At 34.3% G+C, this 6,349-nt stretch overlaps 1 long non-coding RNA gene across 4 annotated transcripts; it reads right to left on the reverse strand.

Annotated features, from left to right (window-relative positions):
- Positions 1 to 2,518: 2,518 nt before the first annotated feature.
- On the reverse strand, positions 2,519 to 5,472 carry LOC145642592 (uncharacterized). 4 transcript variants are annotated; one of them, XR_014115703.1, is made up of 5 exons: positions 3,865 to 5,472; positions 3,499 to 3,809; positions 3,333 to 3,406; positions 3,145 to 3,223; positions 2,519 to 3,047 (listed from the first exon to the last, which is right to left on the reverse strand). It is a non-coding gene; the product is annotated as an uncharacterized LOC145642592 (long non-coding RNA). The 4 variants fall into 4 exon arrangements; XR_014115704.1 differs by having other exon boundaries at positions 3,499 to 3,594; positions 3,675 to 5,472; XR_014115702.1 differs by having other exon boundaries at positions 3,499 to 5,472.
- Between the last annotated feature and the right edge of the window lie 877 nt (positions 5,473 to 6,349).

Below are 6,349 nucleotides of genomic sequence, written 5' to 3' on the forward strand. Positions count from 1 at the left end.
AGTATGGCATTTTCAAAACACGATTATAGTGGGTTCAACATCCAAAAATAACGAGAGCACCACAATGAACCCACCAAGTTCAAATTTACTTCAAGTTATAACACAACTTTCCCTAACTTACCTCACTACTTTACCTTACCCTTTTACCTTAAAATTCAATAAAATCAAATATATTCTCATCAAAACACTATACCTTTTACTGCTCATGCTTACTCGAAATTATCCAATTCTCATGAATTTTTACCTATCAATCCTGATTAAAAAAAAAAAAAAAAAAAAAAAAAAAAAAAAAGTGAAAAAAAAGGGAAAACAAAAGAAAGAAAATTAAGAAAAATAGAAATAAAAAAGAAAAAGGGTTAGAAATCCGGGTTGCCTCCCGGGAAGCGCTTGCTTAAGGTCCTATCACGGAGGGTCAAAAAGCACCACCTTATATTAAGTGGTGGAGAGGGTAAAATCATTGCAAAGCTTGTGCAAAATCACATCAAGAACCATGTCATCTTGAATCATAGAAACCGAATCAAACTCTTTAGACTTCAAGTTAATCTTGTATCTCTTGGAAACTCTTTTTCTCTTCCTTGATTTCTTCTTCCTTGGATCCTTGAGATCCTCATGTTCACATCTTGAAAAACTATTCTCATCTTTCTTCAAAGAAAACTCAAACCAAGAAGGCATTTCAAACTCATCCTCAAGCTTTGAGGGATCTTTGTCTTCTTCACTAACAACCTACTCTCAACATTTTTATGAACATCATCACAAGCTACAAGCATATCGTTAGTAGAAGACACAAACATGGAATCATTATCATTCAAAGACAATGAGTTTATGCACATATTTCCTTGCACATATTTCCTTGCACATGAGACAAAGACTCATGCATCAACTTGAGCTTAAAACTTGCCTTCTTCCCTCTCATTTCATGATAAAGGGTTCCTAAGGGAAAGATGATATGGTTATGTGAGTGTGCAAGAAGTATGTGAAAGTGATACTAAGTTGAGGCTGCAAAGGCTATGGTGAGGGAAATATATGTGAGAAGAGTCGCGATGGTGACTCTTTAGGCTAGGTACGCTAAATGATGTGGGTTCAAGCCCCCAAGTCTAGCTCTAGATGGATAGGGTCATAGGGATAAGCATTGGATATTCTTTGACTCGATCATGCATATGAATGTGGCCGCACCTCAATGTGAGGTTGGCTATGGCCTATGTATCCGTTAAGAATCAGGCCGAACGTAGCTCTAACCGAACTTTGCACAAGTGTATGTACACCTCAAAAAGGTCTTTCAAGGGTTATAATATGGTTAAGTAGATGGTTTAAAGAAGAAAAGGGTACAAGGCTCAAGACCCGAGAGAATCCCTAAGATGTGTAATTGTGAATTTGAAAATTTTGAATTTTGCAAGTTTATTTTCATTTTTTTTTTCGCTTTCCGTTTTTTTTTCATTCTTTTGAATCAATGTAGGCAATCTCATATCATGCGCTCATCATTCACTTAGCATTCATGTTTCTCAGGCACGGTACCAAGCACTCGATGAGAGACGCAATTTGAGACGTGTTCATATCAAAGACATTGGAACACTTGCCCTTAGACATTGTTTTTTAATTTTTTGTTTACTTATTCTTTTTTTTCTTTTTCTTTTTTTTTTTTTATTTGAACTTGCTTTCTAACTGTCACACAAATTACACACCTTCCATTCCTGGGTTAAGTGAATGTGGGTTGAAAATAAGGCCAATCGTTAGACGAGGCTCAAAGTGGTCAATGAAGAAATAGATATGTATTTGAATGGTTAATGGGAAATAATGGGTTGCAAAGGTGCCTCAAATCATTGGTATACCTTGTGTTTGGTACGACGATTGATTTTTTCTTTTCTCCTTTTTTTTTTTTTTTTTTTGTTTTTGCTAATCACATTATCGAATGCAAGAAAGAGATGCTCATTTATGAAGAAGGTAAGAAATGTGACACATATATAGACACATGGATAAGGATAACCTATCACTACAACAAAATAAAGCAAAGGTTACACTGAAAAACTATTGCCTAATATCAAAAAAGTGTTGCCTTGTAGCTAAGGCAACACATATGAGGCGTAGTTTATGCCCCCGTTGTCTATTCCTAAGGCAACACATTTTAGTTCAAAGGCAACAATTTTAAAAGCCAAGGTATAATGATACCTAAGGCAACACTTTTACAAAGGCAACAAAAGAAAATTGTTGCAATCTTAGAAAACAATTTAAAAAATGTTTTCTTCTATAATAATATGCATCAAGCTCTTTATCTGTTGTATTAGATAGTAATAATACAATATTGTTGCCAAAAAATATGATAGACAACACTTTAAAAAATTATTGTATATGAATTGAAAGAACTATAATGAATAAACGTGTGAACTTAACAATGGTAGAAAAATTAATCTAAATGGAAGCTGAACATCAATATAGATGTAAAATTTTTTATATCATAACGCATGTGAACACATCTATCAAAATCCAAAAACAATATCCAAGTAAATATACTACATAATGTGTCTACCCTAAAAATGCTAAATAGATTCACAAACTAGAACATTATTAGTACCACTAATTGTTCGTATCTAATTGTATATACAATGGAGGGATTGTAAAGTCCAAAGCGGGAAACAAGTCAATTGACTATAGACAATCTAAAGCTCCAATAAATCAACTCTTTTTCTCTGTCTTCAATATATATCTTTCTTCCATGTGCTTTACCTGTAATACCAATCAAATAAAAAAGTTAAAGAATAACATAGTTTTTCAAAATTTAAGATAAATAATTGAAATTCTAAACAAAGAATTAAAACCTTTGGCAGCCTACAATGTCATATGACAGGAATCAGCTTCACCGTAATTGAATAAAAATGTTAGCTTCACTGTAATTCAATCAGAACCACTTTACACTCAGAGCTTCAACGTCAAAGAAAAAAAGGTATCATTCTTACCTAACCTGGTCCAAGGAATAAAAATGTATGTTCTGCCAAGGTGCCACCAACTAATTTCAGTGCCGAAAGAATTCTTGTTAGGACAATAGATGTAGTCCCCTATGCAGAGAAGAATAGAATTGAAAAAAAAAAAAAAGGGGTTAGAGCTGACACAGAGTAAATTATAACATAAAAACGTATCTATCTCATTACATACCTGAATATCACCATTGAACTAACACACGATAACTTGTTGAGTATTTTGAGAGCAGCTTGAAGGCATTATGGTTGGTAGTCTTTGAATTTCAGTTATAAATCCAATTAAATTTTAAAATATGAAAGGATACAAATTACTTTAAATAATGGAAATTATAATCATAGACAGTAGTAAGTCTAGTAACAAACCTGTATAACAAGAACTTTTCTCCATAGTTCTGCTTTACTGCACTCATGAACTCCTCAAGAAGCTCATCATATTCCTACAAAAAAAAAGTTATGTAACCTCAATCTATAATGTAACGAATTTTTCATCACATGTATCAAAGAAAAAAATTAAAAAAAGCTTTACAACCTTCCAAGTGGCTCTTCTTTGTCATAGACCAATGTAGAACTCATCGTTAAGCATTTTCTCGTTGTAAGTCCTGACATCAGTGGTTATTCGCAAACACTGAAACAAGAGAGGTAGGACGAACCTTCTGAAATTATATATTAAACATAATAAATTCACAAAGGATCTATTTTGCTTACCCTTGATGGACAAACTCCTCCAAGTGTTGTTTAATGAGCCAATTTTCCCACAAACATGTTCATTTTTACAACTATGAAATCACACAAGTTTTACAATAATAATGATCTATTTAGAGCTAAGGCACATCTAACCACCTGACAACCAAGATAACCGAGCCCCAAAATTTAGAGCTAGGGCACATCTAACCACCTGACAACCAAGATAACCGAGCCCCAAAATCCGTTTATAATCTGGCACAACTATATTTTGTATGGTTCTCTCAAGCTAATTTCTGAAAACATCAAGAATTCTTCTCAATCACTTCAAGTTTAGAAATGCACCAAAATCAAGCATTTGTTTACAAAAGACACCGGTATTTCCAAATCCACATATTAATTTAAGAAGTAATTTGTAAAAAATTGTAGAGAAAATAGAATAAAAATAAAAAAGAAAAGGCAGAGTATTCATTTTAGCAACCCTACCCAACTCAATGCAACAACCTCACATAGGCATCAAGAGAACAATAATAGCCTCGCTGCGATAGAACCAAGTTAGCAGACCACAGAAGTTTCTAGAAGGCATAACTTTCAGCACACAATTCCAAATTGAGAAATTTTTGAGCCTAGATTGGATAACTTTTCAAGATCTATAACTTTTATGAAGGGGCTAGGGGCTAAAAACGACTGTAGGTCCATAATTTTGGGACGGACAGAACTGCAGCTATGGGGCAACTGCAAAGTAACAACAGCAGCAATACAACATGGCAACAACAACATTATTACATGCAGCAATAATTTCAGACAAAATACAGTAGCAATTGAACAGAAAAACTATAGCTGCAATGTTAACATTCAAGCAACAATAATACAGAGTAGACAATAACACTAACTCAGCTTTTCCCACATAAAAGCAATGCTAACACCAAACTCTCACACACAACCCACATTCTTGAACATCTATGTAGAATATGTCTTGATTACAGAAATTAGTTAATCGCATCCAAATTATTCCATCTAAACATTATTGTACCAAATTGCATCCAACAAAATATTGTATGTGAATTATTTCCATCAATAAACACATGTAATCAAGTGGAGATGTCAATAAAATGGCTACAGATCTTAAGCAACAATTGAATGTAAAACAACTCATATATTAACGAAATAAATGCAATTCTGAAATCTAACATTACTACAGTATCATACAAGCAAATTCAAGTTAAGCAGGATAAATAATGACTATATAATCTGGTTATTAATTTCATAAAGAAGGTGGCTGAGCTTGTAATCCTTTTTTCTTTGAATTTTGATTGATAGAAATCAATTCATTAATTTCATTCCTAAAGATAACTTACATCAGTGGCTGATCCAGAAAACCAATATTATCAATTCCTAAGGAAAAAAAAAATCGAGAAAACCAATATTATCAATTCCTATAAAATTTAGAAACCCTAACTCTCTAATTTGATAAACTAAATAACAAATCATCAATTTCAAGCAACATCCAAACTAACTTGATAGATTAAATAACATAAACAAGTAATTTATGCACAAAATCAACCCAACAACTCATGTAGAATAACAAATTAAAAGCTTAAAAATCAATAGTACGTTAAGTATGAATACGGAATTAACTTGTCTAGAGTGTGGTTGTGCGGTGGCTGGAGACTGGATTGCGGTGGCTGGAGAGTAGAGTGCGGTGGATGGACGGTGCGGCGGCAGGTTGGCACACAGGTAGCAGCGGTGGCTGGCAGTGGCAGATTACCCATTGAAGAGAGAGAAGCGTTTCTCGCTGCACTTTTTTTTTTTTTTTTTTTTTTTTTTTTTTTTTTTTGAATTATGAGTAACTGATTCTTAGTGGAAAAACCCAAAAAACAATTCACCATTTTCGCGGTAATTGATTGTCTTTATTTTTTATTTTTATTTTTATTTTTATTTTTTTTTGAGATAAAAGTTCCACAGTAATTTTAATTTTTTAAATTTATTATCTATATCGTGTAACAGGACATTCTGCCGCTCCACGGCATAGTTCCCTCTGACACGGTGCCAGTGCCGTGAGACGGTACAGCCCCGTGTCTTTTCCGCGTAAACCCTTGACGTGTTTTAACTCCCGTAGGTTAAATATGTCCAGTGTCACTTCAGAGTATCCCGCGTCACACAAATATTTCCCGTGTGGCGGCATTCTCTGCTGTGTCACGGTAGTATTTTCCATGTCGCGGTAGTTTTTTAGAGTTTTTATCCTTTTTAGGGTTCTCTGTGTTCCCTCTACTCATTTTATCTATAAATACCCCCTCAATTCTGATGTAGCGCCGTGGCACGGTGCTTTGTACCGTATGACGGTGCATTGTACCGTGTCACGACAGTCAGCACCGTGACACGGTGCCTAAGAGTTTGGTCCAGTTAATCATTTTTTGGTCTTTGTGCGTGCTTATGTGGCTCGTATGTCCGATTTTATATCATGTCTAGTTGTACGGTCATAACACGCATCGCGACAGAACCATCGCACTATAATAGACTCTTTTCTCTCAACGACAGCTCCTAAATGCCTCAACAACTTTCCGTGTTCTTAGAATTTTCGATTTTTGCAGCGTTTTTTCGATTCCAGTTTTGAAAGATATTTCCCAATTTTCTTACGTATGAAAATCCTATGTTTTTGACGCATTACGGATGGTCTTTCCAATGCGGACCTTTTTTAT

This window comes from Chenopodium album, chromosome 1 (assembly GCF_948465745.1).
Source record: "Chenopodium album chromosome 1, dcCheAlbu1.1, whole genome shotgun sequence".
NCBI classification, from domain to species: domain Eukaryota; kingdom Viridiplantae; phylum Streptophyta; class Magnoliopsida; order Caryophyllales; family Amaranthaceae; genus Chenopodium; species Chenopodium album.